Below are 22,335 nucleotides of genomic sequence, written 5' to 3' on the forward strand. Positions count from 1 at the left end.
TGTACAATAAAAGCTACTGAAATGTCTCCCAAATCCTTATCGTTAGTAAAATAAAACCTCTTGAATCAGTCCTGAGACCCCAGCAATAATCTTTTTCCGTTTTCTGGCTTTCGTTGATCTCCATGTCCAGCCCTTATATTTTGCTTCAAAATGAGGAGTTTTAAAATTTTCCTTTCAGGACAACCTTTGACCTTCATACGTTAGAAGAACCTTGTACTTTCTAACAACGTTTTGGTAGCTTGTGAGCGTCATAGAGCAAAACATGTTACATGTGCATGTTCGATAGAGTCTCAGATTTCATAGATAGCTTTTAGTAGTTTGTAATTCAAAACCTTTCTGACTCTACAGATGTTTCTTTAAAAAAAAGACCCGGCCTGGGCACCTTCGGAATCCGTCTTTGTCTCACAAACACAGCTCTATCTCAGCCCCCGTTAATCACACAGACTAACTCTTGTTACCACTGGATGCAGAAGACAGAGACGAATCTGATGGTACAACCCATACGTCTATAGCTAAAACACACAATGTTTAAAAGGGGGTAGAATTCAACACAAATAACCGGCTTTGAAATATGGATGGCTGTCCATCAACATTAGGTCATATTTTACCTGTTGGCAACCAGCATCGCTGACCATTTTTCCTCAATTGAGAAACCTAGCAATTCTCCATAATTAACATAATTTGATTGCAACAACTGTTGATGCTGAGTAATGCAACACAAACCGCTGGTGCAAAATGCTCTTTTCAAGATGCTCCACCTTGATCACAACAACTTACGCACCAAGACCTATACTTTCAGGGATCATTTCTATAGTGCGTTACTTGAGAAATGTGTGTATAAAGTGGTAGATCTCGCTATCCATGATGACGATTCAAGATATTCCCATTCAGAGCATGAATCTGGTGGCTAGAAATGACCTTGCTCATTTTTCTTCCACCTTTGATGACTGTTCCTTGTTCTTCAATGAATGTGGATGAAGGGAATATGTTCTGACTGGATGATAACCATGTACAATAAAAGCTACTGAAATGTCTCCCAAATCCTTATCGTTAGTAAAATAAAACCTCTTGAATCAGTCCTGAGACCCCAGCAATAATCTTTCTCCGTTTTTCTGGCTTTCGTTGATCTCCATGTCCAGCCCTTATATTTTGCTTCAAAATGAGGAGTTTTAAAATTTTCCTTTCAGGGACAACCTTTGACCTTCATACGTAGAAGAACCTTGTACTTTCTAACAACGTTTTGGTAGCTTGTGAGCGTCATAGAGCAAAACATGTTACATGTGCATGTTCGATAGAGTCCTCCAGATTTTCATAGATAGCTTTTGTAGTTTGTAATTCAAACCTTTCTGACTCTACAGATGTTTCTTTAAAAAAAAAGACCCCGGGCCTGGGCACCTTCCGGAATCCGTTCTTTGTCTCACAAACACAGCTCTATCTCAGCCCCCGTTAATCACACAGACTAACTCTTGTTACCACTGGATGCAGAAGACAGAGACGAATCTGATGGTACACCCAATACGTCTAATAGCTAAAACACACAATGTTTAAAAGGGGGTAGAATTCAACACAAATAACCGGCTTTGAAATATGGATGGCTTGTCCATCAACATTAGGTCAATATTTTACCTGGTGGCAACCAGCATCGCTGACCTTTTTTCTCAATTGAGAAACCTAGCAATTCTCCATAATTAACATAATTTGATTGCAACAACTGTTGATGCTAGTTACTTGAGAAATGTGTGTCTAAAGTGGTAGATCTCGCTATCCATGATGACGATTCAAGATATTCCCATTCAGAGCATGAATCTTGGTGGCTAGAAATGACCTTGCTCATTTTTCTTCCACCCTTTGATGACTGTTCCTTGTTCTTCAATATGAACGTGGATGAAGAGAATATGTTCTGAGTGGAGATAACCATGTACAATAAAAGCTACTGAAATGTCTCCCAAATCCTTATCGTTAGTAAAATAAAACCTCTTGAATCAGTCCTGAGACCCCAGCAATAATCTTTTCCGTTTTCTGGCTTTCGTTGATCTCCATGTCCAGCCCTTATATTTGCTTCAAAATGAGGAGTTTTAAAATTTTCCTTTCAGGACAACCTTTGACCTTCATACGTAGAAGAACCTTGTACTTTCTAACAACGTTTTGGTAGCTTGTGAGCGTCATAGAGCAAAACATGTTACATGTGCATGTTCGATAGAGTCTCAGCTTTTCATAGATAGCTTTTAGTAGTTTGTAATTCCAAACCTTCTGACTCTACAGATGTTTCTTTTAAAAAAAAGACCCGGGCCTGGGCACCTTCGGAATCCGTCTTTGTCTCACAAACACAGCTCTATCTCAGCCCCCGTTAATCACACAGACTAACTCTTGTTACCACTGGATGCAGAAGACCGAGACAATCTGATGGTACAACCCATACGTCTATAGCTAAAACACACAATGTTTAAAAAGGGGGTAGATATCAACACAATAACCGCTTTGAAATATGGATCGGCTTGGCCATCAACATTAGTGCATATTTTACCGGGTGCAACCAGCATCGCTGACCATTTTTCTCAATTTGAGAAACCTAGCAGCAATTCTCCATAATTAACATATATTTGATTGCAAACAACTGATTGATGCTGAGAATGCAACTCCAAACCGCTGCTATCAAAGGCACTCTGTTCCAAGATTGACTCCACCTTGATCACAACAACTTATGCACCAAAACTATACTTTCAGGGATCATTTCTATAGTGCGTTACTTGAGAAATGTGTGTCTAAAGTGGTAGATCTCGCTATCCATGATGACGATTCAAGATATTCCCGTTCAGAGCATGAATCTGGTGGTTAGAAATGACCTTGCTCATTTTTCTTCCACCTTTGATGACTGTTCCTTGTTCTTCAATGAACGTGGATGAAGGGAATATGTTCTGAGTGGATGATAACCATGTACAATAAAAGCTACTGAAATGTCTCCCAAATCCTTATCGTTAGTAAAATAAAACCTCTTGAATCAGTCCTGAGACCCCAGCAATAATCTTTTCAGTTTTCTGGCTTTCGTTGATCTCCATGTCCAGCCCTTATATTTTGCTTCAAAATGAGGAGTTTTAAAATTTTCCTTTCAGGACAACCTTTGACCTTCATACGTAGAAGAACCTTGTACTTTCTAACAACTTTTTGGTAGCTTGTGAGCGTCATAGAGCAAAACATGTTACATGTGCATGTTCGATAGAGTCTCAGCTTTTCATAGATAGCTTTTAGTAGTTTGTAATTCAAACCTTTCTGACTCTACAGATGTTTCTGTAAAAAAAAGACCCGGGCCTGGGCACCTTCGGAATCCGTCTTTGTCTCACAAACACAGCTCTATCTCAGCCCCCGTTAATCACACAGACTAACTCTTGGTACCACTGGATGCAGAAGACAGAGACGAATCTGATGGTACAACCCATACGTCTATAGCTAAAACACACAATGTTTAAAAGGGGGTAGAATTCAACACAAATAACCGGCTTTGAAATATGGATGGCTGTCCATCAACATTAGGTCATATTTTACCTGTTGGCAACCAGCATCGCTGACCATTTTTCTCAATTGAGAAACCTAGCAATTCTCCATAATTAACATAATTTGATTGCAACAACTGTTGATGCTGAGAATGCAACACAAACCGCTGGTGCAAATGCTCTTTTCAAGATGCTCCACCTTGATCACAACAACTTATGCACCAAGACTATACTTTCAGGGATCATTTCTATAGTGCGTTACTTGAGAAATGTGTGTCTAAAGTGGTAGATCTCGCTATCCATGATGACGATTCAAGATATTCCCGTTCAGAGCATGAATCTGGTGGTTAGAAATGACCTTGCTCATTTTTCTTCCACCTTTGATGACTGTTCCTTGTTCTTCAATGAACGTGGATGAAGGGAATATGTTCTGAGTGGATGATAACCATGTACAATAAAAGCTACTGAAATGTCTCCCAAATCCTTATCGTTAGTAAAATAAAACCTCTTGAATCAGTCCTGAGACCCCAGCAATAATCTTTTCAGTTTTCTGGCTTTCGTTGATCTCCATGTCCAGCCCTTATATTTTGCTTCAAAATGAGGAGTTTTAAAATTTCCTTTCAGGACAACCTTTGACCTTCATACGTAGAAGAACCTTGTACTTTCTAACAACTTTTTGGTAGCTTGTGAGCGTCATAGAGCAAAACATGTTACATGTGCATGTTCGATAGAGTCTCAGCTTTTCATAGATAGCTTTTAGTAGTTTGTAATTCAAACCTTTCTGACTCTACAGATGTTTCTGTAAAAAAAAGACCCGGGCCTGGGCACCTTCGGAATCCGTCTTTGTCTCACAAACACAGCTCTATCTCAGCCCCCGTTAATCACACAGACTAACTCTTGGTACCACTGGATGCAGAAGACAGAGACGAATCTGATGGTACAACCCATACGTCTATAGCTAAAACACACAATGTTTAAAAGGGGGTAGAATTCAACACAAATAACCGGCTTTGAAATATGGATGGCTGTCCATCAACATTAGGTCATATTTTACCTGTTGGCAACCAGCATCGCTGACCATTTTTCTCAATTGAGAAACCTAGCAATTCTCCATAATTAACATAATTTGATTGCAACAACTGTTGATGCTGAGAATGCAACACAAACCGCTGGTGCAAATGCTCTTTTCAAGATGCTCCACCTTGATCACAACAACTTATGCACCAAGACTATACTTTCAGGGATCATTTCTATAGTGCGTTACTTGAGAAATGTGTGTCTAAAGTGGTAGATCTCGCTATCCATGATGACGATTCAAGATATTCCCGTTCAGAGCATGAATCTGGTGGTTAGAAATGACCTTGCTCATTTTTCTTCCACCTTTGATGACTGTTCCTTGTTCTTCAATGAACGTGGATGAAGGGAATATGTTCTGAGTGGATGATAACCATGTACAATAAAAGCTACTGAAATGTCTCCCAAATCCTTATCGTTAGTAAAATAAAACCTCTTGAATCAGTCCTGAGACCCCAGCAATAATCTTTTCAGTTTTCTGGCTTTCGTTGATCTCCATGTCCAGCCCTTATATTTTGCTTCAAAATGAGGAGTTTTAAAATTTTCCTTTCAGGACAACCTTTGACCTTCATACGTAGAAGAACCTTGTACTTTCTAACAACTTTTTGGTAGCTTGTGAGCGTCATAGAGCAAAACATGTTACATGTGCATGTTCGATAGAGTCTCAGCTTTTCATAGATAGCTTTTAGTAGTTTGTAATTCAAACCTTTCTGACTCTACAGATGTTTCTGTAAAAAAAAGACCCGGGCCTGGGCACCTTCGGAATCCGTCTTTGTCTCACAAACACAGCTCTATCTCAGCCCCCGTTAATCACACAGACTAACTCTTGGTACCACTGGATGCAGAAGACAGAGACGAATCTGATGGTACAACCCATACGTCTATAGCTAAAACACACAATGTTTAAAAGGGGGTAGAATTCAACACAAATAACCGGCTTTGAAATATGGATGGCTGTCCATCAACATTAGGTCATATTTTACCTGTTGGCAACCAGCATCGCTGACCATTTTTCTCAATTGAGAAACCTAGCAATTCTCCATAATTAACATAATTTGATTGCAACAACTGTTGATGCTGAGAATGCAACACAAACCGCTGGTGCAAATGCTCTTTTCAAGATGCTCCACCTTGATCACAACAACTTATGCACCAAGACTATACTTTCAGGGATCATTCTATAGTCGTTACTTGAGAAATGTGTGTCTAAAGTGTGAGATCCTCGTCTATCCATGATGACGATTCAAGATATTCCCGGTCAGAGCATGAATCTGGTGGTTAGAAATGACATTGCTCATTTTTCTTCCACCTTTGATGACTGTTCATTGTTCTTCAATGAACGTGGATGAAGGGAATATGTTCTGAGTGGATGATAACCATGTACAATAAAAGCTACGGAAATGTCTCCCAAATCCTTATCGTTAGTAAAATAAAACGTCTGAATCAGTCCTGAGACCCCAGCAATATCTTTTCAGTTTTTCTGGCTTTCGTTGATCTCCATGTCCAGCCCTTATATTTTGCTTCAAAATGAGGAGTTTTAAAATTTTCCTTTCAGGACAACCTTTGACCTTCATACGTAAGAAGAACCTTGTACTTTCTAACAACGTTTTGGTAGCTTGTGAGCGTCCATAGAGCAAAACATGTTACATGTGCATGTTCGATAGAGTCTCAGCTTTTCATAGATAGCTTTTAGTAGTTTGTAATTCAAACCTTTCTGACTCTACAGATGTTTCTGTAAAAAAAAGACCCGGGCCTGGGCACCTTCGGAATCCGTCTTTGTCTCACAAACACAGCTCTATCTCAGCCCCCGTTAATCACACAGACTAACTCTTGGTACCACTGGATGCAGAAGACAGAGACGAATCTGATGGTACAACCCATACGTCTATAGCTAAAACACACAATGTTTAAAAGGGGGTAGAATTCAACACAAATAACCGGCTTTGAAATATGGATGGCTGTCCATCAACATTAGGTCATATTTTACCTGTTGGCAACCAGCATCGCTGACCATTTTTCTCAATTGAGAAACCTAGCAATTCTCCATAATTAACATAATTTGATTGCAACAACTGTTGATGCTGAGAATGCAACACAAACCGCTGGTGCAAATGCTCTTTTCAAGATGCTCCACCTTGATCACAACAACTTATGCACCAAGACTATACTTTCAGGGATCATTTCTATAGTGCGTTACTTGAGAAATGTGTGTCTAAAGTGGTAGATCTCGCTATCCATGATGACGATTCAAGATATTCCCGTTCAGAGCATGAATCTGGTGGTTAGAAATGACCTTGCTCATTTTTCTTCCACCTTTGATGACTGTTCCTTGTTCTTCAATGAACGTGGATGAAGGGAATATGTTCTGAGTGGATGATAACCATGTACAATAAAAGCTACTGAAATGTCTCCCAAATCCTTATCGTTAGTAAAATAAAACCTCTTGAATCAGTCCTGAGACCCCAGCAATAATCTTTTCAGTTTTCTGGCTTTCGTTGATCTCCATGTCCAGCCCTTATATTTTGCTTCAAAATGAGGAGTTTTAAAATTTTCCTTTCAGGACAACCTTTGACCTTCATACGTAGAAGAACCTTGTACTTTCTAACAACTTTTTGGTAGCTTGTGAGCGTCATAGAGCAAAACATGTTACATGTGCATGTTCGATAGAGTCTCAGCTTTCATAGATAGCTTTTAGTAGTTTGTATTCAAACCTTTCTGACTCTACAGATGTTTCTGTAAAAGAAAGACCCGGGCCTGGGCACCTTCGGAATCCGTCTTTGTCTCACAAAACACAGCTCTATCTCAGCCCCCGTTAATCACACGACTAACTCTTGGTAACACTGGATGCAGAGAAACAGAGACGGAATCTGATGGTACAACCCATACGTCCTATAGCTAAAACACACAATGTTTAAAGGGGTAGAATTCAACACAATAACCGGCTTTGAAATATGGATGGCTGTCCATCAACATTAGGTCATATTTTACCTGTTGGCAACCAGCATCGCTGACCATTTTTCTCAATTGAGAAACCTAGCAATTCTCCATAATTAACATAATTTGATTGCCAGACAACGTTGATGCTGAGAATGCAACACAAACCGCTGGGTGCAAATGCTCTTTTCCAAGATGCTCCACCTTGATCACAACAACTTATGCACCAAGACTATACTTTCAGGGATCATTTCTATAGTGCGTTACTTGAGAAATGTGTGTCTAAAGTGGTAGATCTCGCTATCCATGATGACGATTCAAGATATTCCCCGTTCAGAGCATGAATCTGGTGGTTAGAAATGACCTTGCTCATTTTTCTTCCACCTTTGATGACTGTTCCTTGTTCTTCAATGAACGTGGATGAAGGGAATATGTTCTGAGTGGATGATAACCATGTACAATAAAAGCTACTGAAATGTCTCCCAAATCCTTATCGTTAGTAAAATAAAACCTCTTGAATCAGTCCTGAGACCCCAGCAATAATCTTTTCAGTTTTCTGGCTTTCGTTGATCTCCATGTCCAGCCCCTTATATTTTGCTTCAAAATGAGGAGTTTTAAAATGTTCCTTTCAGGACAACCTTTGACCTTCATACGTAGAAGAACCTTGTACTTTCTAACAACTTTTGGTAGCTTGTGAGCGGTCATAGAGCAAAATCATGTTACATGTGCATGTTTCGATAGAGTCTCAGCTTTTCATAGGATAGCTTTTAGTAGTTTGTAATTCAAACCTTTCTGACTCTACAGATTTTTCTGTAAAAAAAAGACCGGTCCTGGGCACCTTCGGAATCCGTCTTTGTCTCACAAACACAGCTCTATCTCAGTCCCCCGTTTAATCACACAGAACTACTCTTGGTACCACTGGATGCGAGAAGACAGAGACGAATCTGATGGTACAACCCATACGTACTATAGCTAAAACACACAATGTTTAAAAGGGGGGTAGAATTCAACAACAAATAACCGGCTTTGAAATATGGATGGCTGTCCATCAACATTAGGTCATATTTACCTGTTGGGCAACCAGCATCGCTGACCATTTTTCTCAATTGAGAAACCTAAGCAATTCTCCATAATTAACATAATTTGATTGCACAACTGTTGATGCTGAGAATGCAACACAAACCGCTGGTGCAAATGCTCTTTTCAAGATGCTCCACCTTGATCACAACAACTTATGCACCAAGACTATACTTTCAGGGATCATTTCTATAGTGCGTTACTTGAGAAATGTGTGTCTAAAGTGGTAGATCTCGCTATCCATGATGACGATTCAAGATATTCCCGTTCAGAGCATGAATCTGGTGGTTAGAAATGACATTGCTCATTTTTCTTCCACCTTTGATGACTGTTCCTTGTTCTTCAATGAACTTGGATGAAGGGAATATGTTCTGAGTGGATGATAACCATGTACAATAAAAGCTACTGAAATGTCTCCCAAATCCTTATCGTTAGTAAAATAAAACCTCTTGAATCAGTCCTGAGACCCCAGCAATAATCTTTTCAGTTTTCTGGCTTTCGTTGATCTCCATGTCCAGCCCTTATATTTTGCTTCAAAATGAGGAGTTTTAAAATTTTCCTTTCAGGACAACCTTTGACCTTCATACGTAGAAGAACCTTGTACTTTCTAACAACTTTTTGGTAGCTTGTGAGCGTCATAGAGCAAAACATGTTACATGTGCATGTTCGATTAGAGTCTCAGCTTTTCATAGGTAGATAAGCTTTTAGTAAGTTTGTAATTCAAACCTTTCTGACTCTCCAGATGTTTCTGTAAAAATAAAGACCCGGCCTGGGCACCTTCGGAATCCGTCCTTTGGCTCACAAACACAGCTCTATCTCAGCCCCCGTTAATCACACTAGCACTACTCTTGGTACCACTGGATGCAGAAGACAGAGACGAATCTGATGGTACAACCCATACGTCTATAGCTAAAACACACAATGTTTAAAAAGGGGGTAAATTCAACACAAATAAACCGGCTTGGAAATATGGATGGCTGTCCATCAACATTAGGTCATATTTTACCTGTTGGCAACCAGCATCGCTGACCATTTTTCTCAATTGAGAAACCTAGCAATTCTTCTCATAATTAACATAATTTGATTTGCAACAACTGTTGATGCTGAGAATGCAACCACAACCCCGCTGGTGCAAATGCTCTTTTCAAGATGCTCCACCTTGATCACAACAACTTATGCACCAAGACTATACTTTCAGGGATCATTTCTATAGTGCGTTACTTGAGAAATGTGTGTCTAAAGTGGTAGATCTCGCTATCCATGATGACGATTCAAGATATTCCCGTTCAGAGCATGAATCTGGTGGTTAGAAATGACATTGCTCATTTTTCTTCCACCTTTGATGACTGTTCCTTGTTCTTCAATGAACGTGGATGAAGGGAATATGTTCTGAGTGGATGATAACCATGTACAATAAAAGCTACTGAAATGTCTCCCAAATCCTTATCGTTAGTAAAATAAAACCTCTTGAATCAGTCCTGAGACCCCAGCAATAATCTTTTCAGTTTTCTGGCTTTCGTTGATCTCCATGTCCAGCCCTTATATTTTGCTTCAAAATGAGGAGTTTTAAAATTTCCTTTCAGGACAACCTTTGACCTTCATACGTAGAAGAACCTTGTACTTTCTAACAACTTTTTGGTAGCTTGTGAGCGTCATAGAGCAAAACATGTTACATGTGCTGTTCGATAGAGTCTCAGCTTTTCATAGATAGCTTTTAGTAGTTTGTAATTCAAACCTTTCTGACTCTACAGATGTTTCTGTAAAAAAAAGACCCGGCCTGGGCACCTTCGGATCCGTCTTTGTCTCACAAACACAGCTCTATCTCAGCCCCCGTTAATCACACAGACTACACTCTTGGTACCACTGGATGCAGAAGACAGAGACGAATCTGATGGTACAACCCCATACGTCTATAGCTAAAACACACAATGTTTAAAAAGGGGGTAGAATTCAACCACAAATAACCGGCTTTGAAATATGGATGGCGTCATCAACATTAGGGTCATATTTTACCTGTTGCAACCAGCATCGCTGACCATTTTTCTCAATTGAGAAACCTAGCAATTCTCCATAATTAACATAATTTGATTGCAACAACTGTTGATGCTGAGAATGCAACACAAACCGCTGGTGCAAATGCTCTTTTCAAGATGCTCCACCTTGATCACAACAACTTATGCACCAAGACTATACTTTCAGGGATCATTTCTATAGTGCGTTACTTGAGAAATGTGTGTCTAAAGTGGTAGATCTCGCTATCCATGATGACGATTCAAGATATTCCCGTTCAGAGCATGAATCTGGTGGTTAGAAATGACATTGCTCATTTTTCTTCCACCTTTGATGACTGTTCCTTGTTCTTCAATGAACTTGGATGAAGGGAATATGTTCTGAGTGGATGATAACCATGTACAATAAAAGCTACTGAAATGTCTCCCAAATCCTTATCGTTAGTAAAATAAAACCTCTTGAATCAGTCCTGAGACCCCAGCAATAATCTTTTCAGTTTTCTGGCTTTCGTTGATCTCCATGTCCAGCCCTTATATTTTGCTTCAAAATGAGGAGTTTTAAAATTTTCCTTTCAGGACAACCTTTGACCTTCATACGTAGAAGAACCTTGTACTTTCTAACAACTTTTTGGTAGCTTGTGAGCGTCATAGAGCAAAACATGTTACATGTGCATGTTCGATAGAGTCTCAGCTTTTCATAGATAGCTTTTAGTAGTTTGTAATTCAAACCTTTCTGACTCTACAGATGTTTCTGTAAAAAAAAGACCCGGGCCTGGGCACCTTCGGAATCCGTCTTTGTCTCACAAACACAGCTCTATCTCAGCCCCCGTTAATCACACAGACTAACTCTTGGTACCACTGGATGCAGAAGACAGAGACGAATCTGATGGTACAACCCATACGTCTATAGCTAAAACACACAATGTTTAAAAGGGGGTAGAATTCAACACAAATAACCGGCTTTGAAATATGGATGGCTGTCCATCAACATTAGGTCATATTTTACCTGTTGGCAACCAGCATCGCTGACCATTTTTCTCAATTGAGAAACCTAGCAATTCTCCATAATTAACATAATTTGATTGCAACAACTGTTGATGCTGAGAATGCAACACAAACCGCTGGTGCAAATGCTCTTTTCAAGATGCTCCACCTTGATCACAACAACTTATGCACCAAGACTATACTTTCAGGGATCATTTCTATAGTGCGTTACTTGAGAAATGTGTGTCTAAAGTGGTAGATCTCGCTATCCATGATGACGATTCAAGATATTCCCGTTCAGAGCATGAATCTGGTGGTTAGAAATGACATTGCTCATTTTTCTTCCACCTTTGATGACTGTTCCTTGTTCTTCAATGAACGTGGATGAAGGGAATATGTTCTGAGTGGATGATAACCATGTACAATAAAAGCTACTGAAATGTCTCCCAAATCCTTATCGTTAGTAAAATAAAACCTCTTGAATCAGTCCTGAGACCCCAGCAATAATCTTTTCAGTTTTCTGGCTTTCGTTGATCTCCATGTCCAGCCCTTATATTTTGCTTCAAAATGAGGAGTTTTAAAATTTTCCTTTCAGGACAACCTTTGACCTTCATACGTAGAAGAACCTTGTACTTTCTAACAACTTTTTGGTAGCTTGTGAGCGTCATAGAGCAAAACATGTTACATGTGCATGTTCGATAGAGTCTCAGCTTTTCATAGATAGCTTTTAGTAGTTTGTAATTCAAACCTTTCTGACTCTACAGATGTTTCTGTAAAAAAAAGACCCGGGCCTGGGCACCTTCGGAATCCGTCTTTGTCTCACAAACACAGCTCTATCTCAGCCCCCGTTAATCACACAGACTAACTCTTGGTACCACTGGATGCAGAAGACAGAGACGAATCTGATGGTACAACCCATACGTCTATAGCTAAAACACACAATGTTTAAAAGGGGGTAGAATTCAACACAAATAACCGGCTTTGAAATATGGATGGCTGTCCATCAACATTAGGTCATATTTTACCTGTTGGCAACCAGCATCGCTGACCATTTTTCTCAATTGAGAAACCTAGCAATTCTCCATAATTAACATAATTTGATTGCAACAACTGTTGATGCTGAGAATGCAACACAAACCGCTGGTGCAAATGCTCTTTTCAAGATGCTCCACCTTGATCACAACAACTTATGCACCAAGACTATACTTTCAGGGATCATTTCTATAGTGCGTTACTTGAGAAATGTGTGTCTAAAGTGGTAGATCTCGCTATCCATGATGACGATTCAAGATATTCCCGTTCAGAGCATGAATCTGGTGGTTAGAAATGACATTGCTCATTTTTCTTCCACCTTTGATGACTGTTCCTTGTTCTTCAATGAACTTGGATGAAGGGAATATGTTCTGAGTGGATGATAACCATGTACAATAAAAGCTACTGAAATGTCTCCCAAATCCTTATCGTTAGTAAAATAAAACCTCTTGAATCAGTCCTGAGACCCCAGCAATAATCTTTTCAGTTTTCTGGCTTTCGTTGATCTCCATGTCCAGCCCTTATATTTTGCTTCAAAATGAGGAGTTTTAAAATGTTCCTTTCAGGACAACCTTTGACCTTCATACGTAGAAGAACCTTGTACTTTCTAACAACTTTTTGGTAGCTTGTGAGCGTCATAGAGCAAAACATGTTACATGTGCATGTTCGATAGAGTCTCAGCTTTTCATAGATAGCTTTTAGTAGTTTGTAATTCAAACCTTTCTGACTCTACAGATGTTTCTGTAAAAAAAAGACCCGGGCCTGGGCACCTTCGGAATCCGTCTTTGTCTCACAAACACAGCTCTATCTCAGCCCCCGTTAATCACACAGACTAACTCTTGGTACCACTGGATGCAGAAGACAGAGACGAATCTGATGGTACAACCCATACGTCTATAGCTAAAACACACAATGTTTAAAAGGGGGTAGAATTCAACACAAATAACCGGCTTTGAAATATGGATGGCTGTCCATCAACATTAGGTCATATTTTACCTGTTGGCAACCAGCATCGCTGACCATTTTTCTCAATTGAGAAACCTAGCAATTCTCCATAATTAACATAATTTGATTGCAACAACTGTTGATGCTGAGAATGCAACACAAACCGCTGGTGCAAATGCTCTTTTCAAGATGCTCCACCTTGATCACAACAACTTATGCACCAAGACTATACTTTCAGGGATCATTTCTATAGTGCGTTACTTGAGAAATGTGTGTCTAAAGTGGTAGATCTCGCTATCCATGATGACGATTCAAGATATTCCCGTTCAGAGCATGAATCTGGTGGTTAGAAATGACATTGCTCATTTTTCTTCCACCTTTGATGACTGTTCCTTGTTCTTCAATGAACTTGGATGAAGGGAATATGTTCTGAGTGGATGATAACCATGTACAATAAAAGCTACTGAAATGTCTCCCAAATCCTTATCGTTAGTAAAATAAAACCTCTTGAATCAGTCCTGAGACCCCAGCAATAATCTTTTCAGTTTTCTGGCTTTCGTTGATCTCCATGTCCAGCCCTTATATTTTGCTTCAAAATGAGGAGTTTTAAAATTTCCTTTCAGGACAACCTTTGACCTTCATACGTAGAAGAACCTTGTACTTTCTAACAACTTTTTGGTAGCTTGTGAGCGTCATAGAGCAAAACATGTTACATGTGCATGTTCGATAGAGTCTCAGCTTTTCATAGATAGCTTTTAGTAGTTTGTAATTCAAACCTTTCTGACTCTACAGATGTTTCTGTAAAAAAAAGACCCGGGCCTGGGCACCTTCGGAATCCGTCTTTGTCTCACAAACACAGCTCTATCTCAGCCCCCGTTAATCACACAGACTAACTCTTGGTACCACTGGATGCAGAAGACAGAGACGAATCTGATGGTACAACCCATACGTCTATAGCTAAAACACACAATGTTTAAAAGGGGGTAGAATTCAACACAAATAACCGGCTTTGAAATATGGATGGCTGTCCATCAACATTAGGTCATATTTTACCTGTTGGCAACCAGCATCGCTGACCATTTTTCTCAATTGAGAAACCTAGCAATTCTCCATAATTAACATAATTTGATTGCAACAACTGTTGATGCTGAGAATGCAACACAAACCGCTGGTGCAAATGCTCTTTTCAAGATGCTCCACCTTGATCACAACAACTTATGCACCAAGACTATACTTTCAGGGATCATTTCTATAGTGCGTTACTTGAGAAATGTGTGTCTAAAGTGGTAGATCTCGCTATCCATGATGACGATTCAAGATATTCCCGTTCAGAGCATGAATCTGGTGGTTAGAAATGACATTGCTCATTTTTCTTCCACCTTTGATGACTGTTCCTTGTTCTTCAATGAACTTGGATGAAGGGAATATGTTCTGAGTGGATGATAACCATGTACAATAAAAGCTACTGAAATGTCTCCCAAATCCTTATCGTTAGTAAAATAAAACCTCTTGAATCAGTCCTGAGACCCCAGCAATAATCTTTTCAGTTTTCTGGCTTTCGTTGATCTCCATGTCCAGCCCTTATATTTTGCTTCAAAATGAGGAGTTTTAAAATTTTCCTTTCAGGACAACCTTTGACCTTCATACGTAGAAGAACCTTGTACTTTCTAACAACTTTTTGGTAGCTTGTGAGCGTCATAGAGCAAAACATGTTACATGTGCATGTTCGATAGAGTCTCAGCTTTTCATAGATAGCTTTTAGTAGTTTGTAATTCAAACCTTTCTGACTCTACAGATGTTTCTGTAAAAAAAAGACCCGGGCCTGGGCACCTTCGGAATCCGTCTTTGTCTCACAAACACAGCTCTATCTCAGCCCCCGTTAATCACACAGACTAACTCTTGGTACCACTGGATGCAGAAGACAGAGACGAATCTGATGGTACAACCCATACGTCTATAGCTAAAACACACAATGTTTAAAAGGGGGTAGAATTCAACACAAATAACCGGCTTTGAAATATGGATGGCTGTCCATCAACATTAGGTCATATTTTACCTGTTGGCAACCAGCATCGCTGACCATTTTTCTCAATTGAGAAACCTAGCAATTCTCCATAATTAACATAATTTGATTGCAACAACTGTTGATGCTGAGAATGCAACACAAACCGCTGGTGCAAATGCTCTTTTCAAGATGCTCCACCTTGATCACAACAACTTATGCACCAAGACTATACTTTCAGGGATCATTTCTATAGTGCGTTACTTGAGAAATGTGTGTCTAAAGTGGTAGATCTCGCTATCCATGATGACGATTCAAGATATTCCCGTTCAGAGCATGAATCTGGTGGTTAGAAATGACATTGCTCATTTTTCTTCCACCTTTGATGACTGTTCCTTGTTCTTCAATGAACTTGGATGAAGGGAATATGTTCTGAGTGGATGATAACCATGTACAATAAAAGCTACTGAAATGTCTCCCAAATCCTTATCGTTAGTAAAATAAAACCTCTTGAATCAGTCCTGAGACCCCAGCAATAATCTTTTCAGTTTTCTGGCTTTCGTTGATCTCCATGTCCAGCCCTTATATTTTGCTTCAAAATGAGGAGTTTTAAAATTTTCCTTTCAGGACAACCTTTGACCTTCATACGTAGAAGAACCTTGTACTTTCTAACAACTTTTTGGTAGCTTGTGAGCGTCATAGAGCAAAACATGTTACATGTGCATGTTCGATAGAGTCTCAGCTTTTCATAGATAGCTTTTAGTAGTTTGTAATTCAAACCTTTCTGACTCTACAGATGTTTCTGTAAAAAAAAGACCCGGGCCTGGGCACCTTCGGAATCCGTCTTTGTCTCACAAACACAGCTCTATCTCAGCCCCCGTTAATCACACAGACTAACTCTTGGTACCACTGGATGCAGAAGACAGAGACGAATCTGATGGTACAACCCATACGTCTATAGCTAAAACACACAATGTTTAAAAGGGGGTAGAATTCAACACAAATAACCGGCTTTGAAATATGGATGGCTGTCCATCAACATTAGGTCATATTTTACCTGTTGGCAACCAGCATCGCTGACCATTTTTCTCAATTGAGAAACCTAGCAATTCTCCATAATTAACATAATTTGATTGCAACAACTGTTGATGCTGAGAATGCAACACAAACCGCTGGTGCAAATGCTCTTTTCAAGATGCTCCACCTTGATCACAACAACTTATGCACCAAGACTATACTTTCAGGGATCATTTCTATAGTGCGTTACTTGAGAAATGTGTGTCTAAAGTGGTAGATCTCGCTATCCATGATGACGATTCAAGATATTCCCGTTCAGAGCATGAATCTGGTGGTTAGAAATGACATTGCTCATTTTTCTTCCACCTTTGATGACTGTTCCTTGTTCTTCAATGAACTTGGATGAAGGGAATATGTTCTGAGTGGATGATAACCATGTACAATAAAAGCTACTGAAATGTCTCCCAAATCCTTATCGTTAGTAAAATAAAACCTCTTGAATCAGTCCTGAGACCCCAGCAATAATCTTTTCAGTTTTCTGGCTTTCGTTGATCTCCATGTCCAGCCCTTATATTTTGCTTCAAAATGAGGAGTTTTAAAATTTTCCTTTCAGGACAACCTTTGACCTTCATACGTAGAAGAACCTTGTACTTTCTAACAACTTTTTGGTAGCTTGTGAGCGTCATAGAGCAAAACATGTTACATGTGCATGTTCGATAGAGTCTCAGCTTTTCATAGATAGCTTTTAGTAGTTTGTAATTCAAACCTTTCTGACTCTACAGATGTTTCTGTAAAAAAAAGACCCGGGCCTGGGCACCTTCGGAATCCGTCTTTGTCTCACAAACACAGCTCTATCTCAGCCCCCGTTAATCACACAGACTAACTCTTGGTACCACTGGATGCAGAAGACAGAGACGAATCTGATGGTACAACCCATACGTCTATAGCTAAAACACACAATGTTTAAAAGGGGGTAGAATTCAACACAAATAACCGGCTTTGAAATATGGATGGCTGTCCATCAACATTAGGTCATATTTTACCTGTTGGCAACCAGCATCGCTGACCATTTTTCTCAATTGAGAAACCTAGCAATTCTCCATAATTAACATAATTTGATTGCAACAACTGTTGATGCTGAGAATGCAACACAAACCGCTGGTGCAAATGCTCTTTTCAAGATGCTCCACCTTGATCACAACAACTTATGCACCAAGACTATACTTTCAGGGATCATTTCTATAGTGCGTTACTTGAGAAATGTGTGTCTAAAGTGGTAGATCTCGCTATCCATGATGACGATTCAAGATATTCCCGTTCAGAGCATGAATCTGGTGGTTAGAAATGACATTGCTCATTTTTCTTCCACCTTTGATGACTGTTCCTTGTTCTTCAATGAACTTGGATGAAGGGAATATGTTCTGAGTGGATGATAACCATGTACAATAAAAGCTACTGAAATGTCTCCCAAATCCTTATCGTTAGTAAAATAAAACCTCTTGAATCAGTCCTGAGACCCCAGCAATAATCTTTTCAGTTTTCTGGCTTTCGTTGATCTCCATGTCCAGCCCTTATATTTTGCTTCAAAATGAGGAGTTTTAAAATTTTCCTTTCAGGACAACCTTTGACCTTCATACGTAGAAGAACCTTGTACTTTCTAACAACTTTTTGGTAGCTTGTGAGCGTCATAGAGCAAAACATGTTACATGTGCATGTTCGATAGAGTCTCAGCTTTTCATAGATAGCTTTTAGTAGTTTGTAATTCAAACCTTTCTGACTCTACAGATGTTTCTGTAAAAAAAAGACCCGGGCCTGGGCACCTTCGGAATCCGTCTTTGTCTCACAAACACAGCTCTATCTCAGCCCCCGTTAATCACACAGACTAACTCTTGGTACCACTGGATGCAGAAGACAGAGACGAATCTGATGGTACAACCCATACGTCTATAGCTAAAACACACAATGTTTAAAAGGGGGTAGAATTCAACACAAATAACCGGCTTTGAAATATGGATGGCTGTCCATCAACATTAGGTCATATTTTACCTGTTGGCAACCAGCATCGCTGACCATTTTTCTCAATTGAGAAACCTAGCAATTCTCCATAATTAACATAATTTGATTGCAACAACTGTTGATGCTGAGAATGCAACACAAACCGCTGGTGCAAATGCTCTTTTCAAGATGCTCCACCTTGATCACAACAACTTATGCACCAAGACTATACTTTCAGGGATCATTTCTATAGTGCGTTACTTGAGAAATGTGTGTCTAAAGTGGTAGATCTCGCTATCCATGATGACGATTCAAGATATTCCCGTTCAGAGCATGAATCTGGTGGTTAGAAATGACATTGCTCATTTTTCTTCCACCTTTGATGACTGTTCCTTGTTCTTCAATGAACTTGGATGAAGGGAATATGTTCTGAGTGGATGATAACCATGTACAATAAAAGCTACTGAAATGTCTCCCAAATCCTTATCGTTAGTAAAATAAAACCTCTTGAATCAGTCCTGAGACCCCAGCAATAATCTTTTCAGTTTTCTGGCTTTCGTTGATCTCCATGTCCAGCCCTTATATTTTGCTTCAAAATGAGGAGTTTTAAAATTTTCCTTTCAGGACAACCTTTGACCTTCATACGTAGAAGAACCTTGTACTTTCTAACAACTTTTTGGTAGCTTGTGAGCGTCATAGAGCAAAACATGTTACATGTGCATGTTCGATAGAGTCTCAGCTTTTCATAGATAGCTTTTAGTAGTTTGTAATTCAAACCTTTCTGACTCTACAGATGTTTCTGTAAAAAAAAGACCCGGGCCTGGGCACCTTCGGAATCCGTCTTTGTCTCACAAACACAGCTCTATCTCAGCCCCCGTTAATCACACAGACTAACTCTTGGTACCACTGGATGCAGAAGACAGAGACGAATCTGATGGTACAACCCATACGTCTATAGCTAAAACACACAATGTTTAAAAGGGGGTAGAATTCAACACAAATAACCGGCTTTGAAATATGGATGGCTGTCCATCAACATTAGGTCATATTTTACCTGTTGGCAACCAGCATCGCTGACCATTTTTCTCAATTGAGAAACCTAGCAATTCTCCATAATTAACATAATTTGATTGCAACAACTGTTGATGCTGAGAATGCAACACAAACCGCTGGTGCAAATGCTCTTTTCAAGATGCTCCACCTTGATCACAACAACTTATGCACCAAGACTATACTTTCAGGGATCATTTCTATAGTGCGTTACTTGAGAAATGTGTGTCTAAAGTGGTAGATCTCGCTATCCATGATGACGATTCAAGATATTCCCGTTCAGAGCATGAATCTGGTGGTTAGAAATGACATTGCTCATTTTTCTTCCACCTTTGATGACTGTTCCTTGTTCTTCAATGAACTTGGATGAAGGGAATATGTTCTGAGTGGATGATAACCATGTACAATAAAAGCTACTGAAATGTCTCCCAAATCCTTATCGTTAGTAAAATAAAACCTCTTGAATCAGTCCTGAGACCCCAGCAATAATCTTTTCAGTTTTCTGGCTTTCGTTGATCTCCATGTCCAGCCCTTATATTTTGCTTCAAAATGAGGAGTTTTAAAATTTTCCTTTCAGGACAACCTTTGACCTTCATACGTAGAAGAACCTTGTACTTTCTAACAACTTTTTGGTAGCTTGTGAGCGTCATAGAGCAAAACATGTTACATGTGCATGTTCGATAGAGTCTCAGCTTTTCATAGATAGCTTTTAGTAGTTTGTAATTCAAACCTTTCTGACTCTACAGATGTTTCTGTAAAAAAAAGACCCGGGCCTGGGCACCTTCGGAATCCGTCTTTGTCTCACAAACACAGCTCTATCTCAGCCCCCGTTAATCACACAGACTAACTCTTGGTACCACTGGATGCAGAAGACAGAGACGAATCTGATGGTACAACCCATACGTCTATAGCTAAAACACACAATGTTTAAAAGGGGGTAGAATTCAACACAAATAACCGGCTTTGAAATATGGATGGCTGTCCATCAACATTAGGTCATATTTTACCTGTTGGCAACCAGCATCGCTGACCATTTTTCTCAATTGAGAAACCTAGCAATTCTCCATAATTAACATAATTTGATTGCAACAACTGTTGATGCTGAGAATGCAACACAAACCGCTGGTGCAAATGCTCTTTTCAAGATGCTCCACCTTGATCACAACAACTTATGCACCAAGACTATACTTTCAGGGATCATTTCTATAGTGCGTTACTTGAGAAATGTGTGTCTAAAGTGGTAGATCTCGCTATCCATGATGACGATTCAAGATATTCCCGTTCAGAGCATGAATCTGGTGGTTAGAAATGACATTGCTCATTTTTCTTCCACCTTTGATGACTGTTCCTTGTTCTTCAATGAACTTGGATGAAGGGAATATGTTCTGAGTGGATGATAACCATGTACAATAAAAGCTACTGAAATGTCTCCCAAATCCTTATCGTTAGTAAAATAAAACCTCTTGAATCAGTCCTGAGACCCCAGCAATAATCTTTTCAGTTTTCTGGCTTTCGTTGATCTCCATGTCCAGCCCTTATATTTTGCTTCAAAATGAGGAGTTTTAAAATTTTCCTTTCAGGACAACCTTTGACCTTCATACGTAGAAGAACCTTGTACTTTCTAACAACTTTTTGGTAGCTTGTGAGCGTCATAGAGCAAAACATGTTACATGTGCATGTTCGATAGAGTCTCAGCTTTTCATAGATAGCTTTTAGTAGTTTGTAATTCAAACCTTTCTGACTCTACAGATGTTTCTGTAAAAAAAAGACCCGGGCCTGGGCACCTTCGGAATCCGTCTTTGTCTCACAAACACAGCTCTATCTCAGCCCCCGTTAATCACACAGACTAACTCTTGGTACCACTGGATGCAGAAGACAGAGACGAATCTGATGGTACAACCCATACGTCTATAGCTAAAACACACAATGTTTAAAAGGGGGTAGAATTCAACACAAATAACCGGCTTTGAAATATGGATGGCTGTCCATCAACATTAGGTCATATTTTACCTGTTGGCAACCAGCATCGCTGACCATTTTTCTCAATTGAGAAACCTAGCAATTCTCCATAATTAACATAATTTGATTGCAACAACTGTTGATGCTGAGAATGCAACACAAACCGCTGGTGCAAATGCTCTTTTCAAGATGCTCCACCTTGATCACAACAACTTATGCACCAAGACTATACTTTCAGGGATCATTTCTATAGTGCGTTACTTGAGAAATGTGTGTCTAAAGTGGTAGATCTCGCTATCCATGATGACGATTCAAGATATTCCCGTTCAGAGCATGAATCTGGTGGTTAGAAATGACATTGCTCATTTTTCTTCCACCTTTGATGACTGTTCCTTGTTCTTCAATGAACTTGGATGAAGGGAATATGTTCTGAGTGGATGATAACCATGTACAATAAAAGCTACTGAAATGTCTCCCAAATCCTTATCGTTAGTAAAATAAAACCTCTTGAATCAGTCCTGAGACCCCAGCAATAATCTTTTCAGTTTTCTGGCTTTCGTTGATCTCCATGTCCAGCCCTTATATTTTGCTTCAAAATGAGGAGTTTTAAAATTTTCCTTTCAGGACAACCTTTGACCTTCATACGTAGAAGAACCTTGTACTTTCTAACAACTTTTTGGTAGCTTGTGAGCGTCATAGAGCAAAACATGTTACATGTGCATGTTCGATAGAGTCTCAGCTTTTCATAGATAGCTTTTAGTAGTTTGTA

The 22,335-nt window shown here is 39.5% G+C and overlaps 22 non-coding genes across 22 annotated transcripts; all 22 read left to right on the top strand.

Moving 5' to 3' along the window:
• The first annotated feature begins 782 nt into the window (after positions 1 to 782).
• On the top strand, positions 783 to 999 carry LOC118952829. The gene has a single exon (XR_005043760.1). It is a non-coding gene; the product is annotated as a small nucleolar RNA U3 (small nucleolar RNA).
• Positions 1,000 to 1,702: 703 nt separating this feature from the next.
• LOC118952904 lies at positions 1,703 to 1,909 on the top strand. Its single transcript, XR_005043834.1, has one exon. It is a non-coding gene; the product is annotated as a small nucleolar RNA U3 (small nucleolar RNA).
• Positions 1,910 to 2,708: 799 nt separating this feature from the next.
• LOC118952812 lies at positions 2,709 to 2,924 on the top strand. Its single transcript, XR_005043743.1, has one exon. It is a non-coding gene; the product is annotated as a small nucleolar RNA U3 (small nucleolar RNA).
• Positions 2,925 to 3,711: 787 nt separating this feature from the next.
• Positions 3,712 to 3,927, top strand: LOC118952803. The gene has a single exon (XR_005043734.1). It is a non-coding gene; the product is annotated as a small nucleolar RNA U3 (small nucleolar RNA).
• A 786-nt stretch (positions 3,928 to 4,713) lies between these two features.
• Positions 4,714 to 4,929, top strand: LOC118952907. The gene has a single exon (XR_005043837.1). It is a non-coding gene; the product is annotated as a small nucleolar RNA U3 (small nucleolar RNA).
• A 787-nt stretch (positions 4,930 to 5,716) lies between these two features.
• LOC118952832 lies at positions 5,717 to 5,932 on the top strand. Its single transcript, XR_005043763.1, has one exon. It is a non-coding gene; the product is annotated as a small nucleolar RNA U3 (small nucleolar RNA).
• Positions 5,933 to 6,720: 788 nt separating this feature from the next.
• LOC118952918 lies at positions 6,721 to 6,936 on the top strand. Its single transcript, XR_005043848.1, has one exon. It is a non-coding gene; the product is annotated as a small nucleolar RNA U3 (small nucleolar RNA).
• A 788-nt stretch (positions 6,937 to 7,724) lies between these two features.
• Positions 7,725 to 7,941, top strand: LOC118952923. Its single transcript, XR_005043853.1, has one exon. It is a non-coding gene; the product is annotated as a small nucleolar RNA U3 (small nucleolar RNA).
• Positions 7,942 to 8,737: 796 nt separating this feature from the next.
• On the top strand, positions 8,738 to 8,953 carry LOC118952886. The gene has a single exon (XR_005043816.1). It is a non-coding gene; the product is annotated as a small nucleolar RNA U3 (small nucleolar RNA).
• Positions 8,954 to 9,755: 802 nt separating this feature from the next.
• Positions 9,756 to 9,971, top strand: LOC118952929. Its single transcript, XR_005043859.1, has one exon. It is a non-coding gene; the product is annotated as a small nucleolar RNA U3 (small nucleolar RNA).
• Positions 9,972 to 10,756: 785 nt separating this feature from the next.
• Positions 10,757 to 10,972, top strand: LOC118952897. Its single transcript, XR_005043827.1, has one exon. It is a non-coding gene; the product is annotated as a small nucleolar RNA U3 (small nucleolar RNA).
• Positions 10,973 to 11,759: 787 nt separating this feature from the next.
• Positions 11,760 to 11,975, top strand: LOC118952940. The gene has a single exon (XR_005043870.1). It is a non-coding gene; the product is annotated as a small nucleolar RNA U3 (small nucleolar RNA).
• Positions 11,976 to 12,762: 787 nt separating this feature from the next.
• On the top strand, positions 12,763 to 12,978 carry LOC118952906. Its single transcript, XR_005043836.1, has one exon. It is a non-coding gene; the product is annotated as a small nucleolar RNA U3 (small nucleolar RNA).
• A 787-nt stretch (positions 12,979 to 13,765) lies between these two features.
• On the top strand, positions 13,766 to 13,981 carry LOC118952908. The gene has a single exon (XR_005043838.1). It is a non-coding gene; the product is annotated as a small nucleolar RNA U3 (small nucleolar RNA).
• Positions 13,982 to 14,767: 786 nt separating this feature from the next.
• On the top strand, positions 14,768 to 14,983 carry LOC118952909. The gene has a single exon (XR_005043839.1). It is a non-coding gene; the product is annotated as a small nucleolar RNA U3 (small nucleolar RNA).
• A 787-nt stretch (positions 14,984 to 15,770) lies between these two features.
• LOC118952910 lies at positions 15,771 to 15,986 on the top strand. Its single transcript, XR_005043840.1, has one exon. It is a non-coding gene; the product is annotated as a small nucleolar RNA U3 (small nucleolar RNA).
• A 787-nt stretch (positions 15,987 to 16,773) lies between these two features.
• LOC118952911 lies at positions 16,774 to 16,989 on the top strand. The gene has a single exon (XR_005043841.1). It is a non-coding gene; the product is annotated as a small nucleolar RNA U3 (small nucleolar RNA).
• Positions 16,990 to 17,776: 787 nt separating this feature from the next.
• Positions 17,777 to 17,992, top strand: LOC118952912. The gene has a single exon (XR_005043842.1). It is a non-coding gene; the product is annotated as a small nucleolar RNA U3 (small nucleolar RNA).
• A 787-nt stretch (positions 17,993 to 18,779) lies between these two features.
• On the top strand, positions 18,780 to 18,995 carry LOC118952913. Its single transcript, XR_005043843.1, has one exon. It is a non-coding gene; the product is annotated as a small nucleolar RNA U3 (small nucleolar RNA).
• A 787-nt stretch (positions 18,996 to 19,782) lies between these two features.
• On the top strand, positions 19,783 to 19,998 carry LOC118952914. Its single transcript, XR_005043844.1, has one exon. It is a non-coding gene; the product is annotated as a small nucleolar RNA U3 (small nucleolar RNA).
• A 787-nt stretch (positions 19,999 to 20,785) lies between these two features.
• On the top strand, positions 20,786 to 21,001 carry LOC118952915. Its single transcript, XR_005043845.1, has one exon. It is a non-coding gene; the product is annotated as a small nucleolar RNA U3 (small nucleolar RNA).
• A 787-nt stretch (positions 21,002 to 21,788) lies between these two features.
• On the top strand, positions 21,789 to 22,004 carry LOC118952916. Its single transcript, XR_005043846.1, has one exon. It is a non-coding gene; the product is annotated as a small nucleolar RNA U3 (small nucleolar RNA).
• Positions 22,005 to 22,335: the final 331 nt, after the last annotated feature.

This window comes from Oncorhynchus mykiss, unplaced genomic scaffold, assembly GCF_013265735.2.
Source record: "Oncorhynchus mykiss isolate Arlee unplaced genomic scaffold, USDA_OmykA_1.1 un_scaffold_358, whole genome shotgun sequence".
NCBI lineage: Eukaryota > Metazoa > Chordata > Actinopteri > Salmoniformes > Salmonidae > Oncorhynchus > Oncorhynchus mykiss.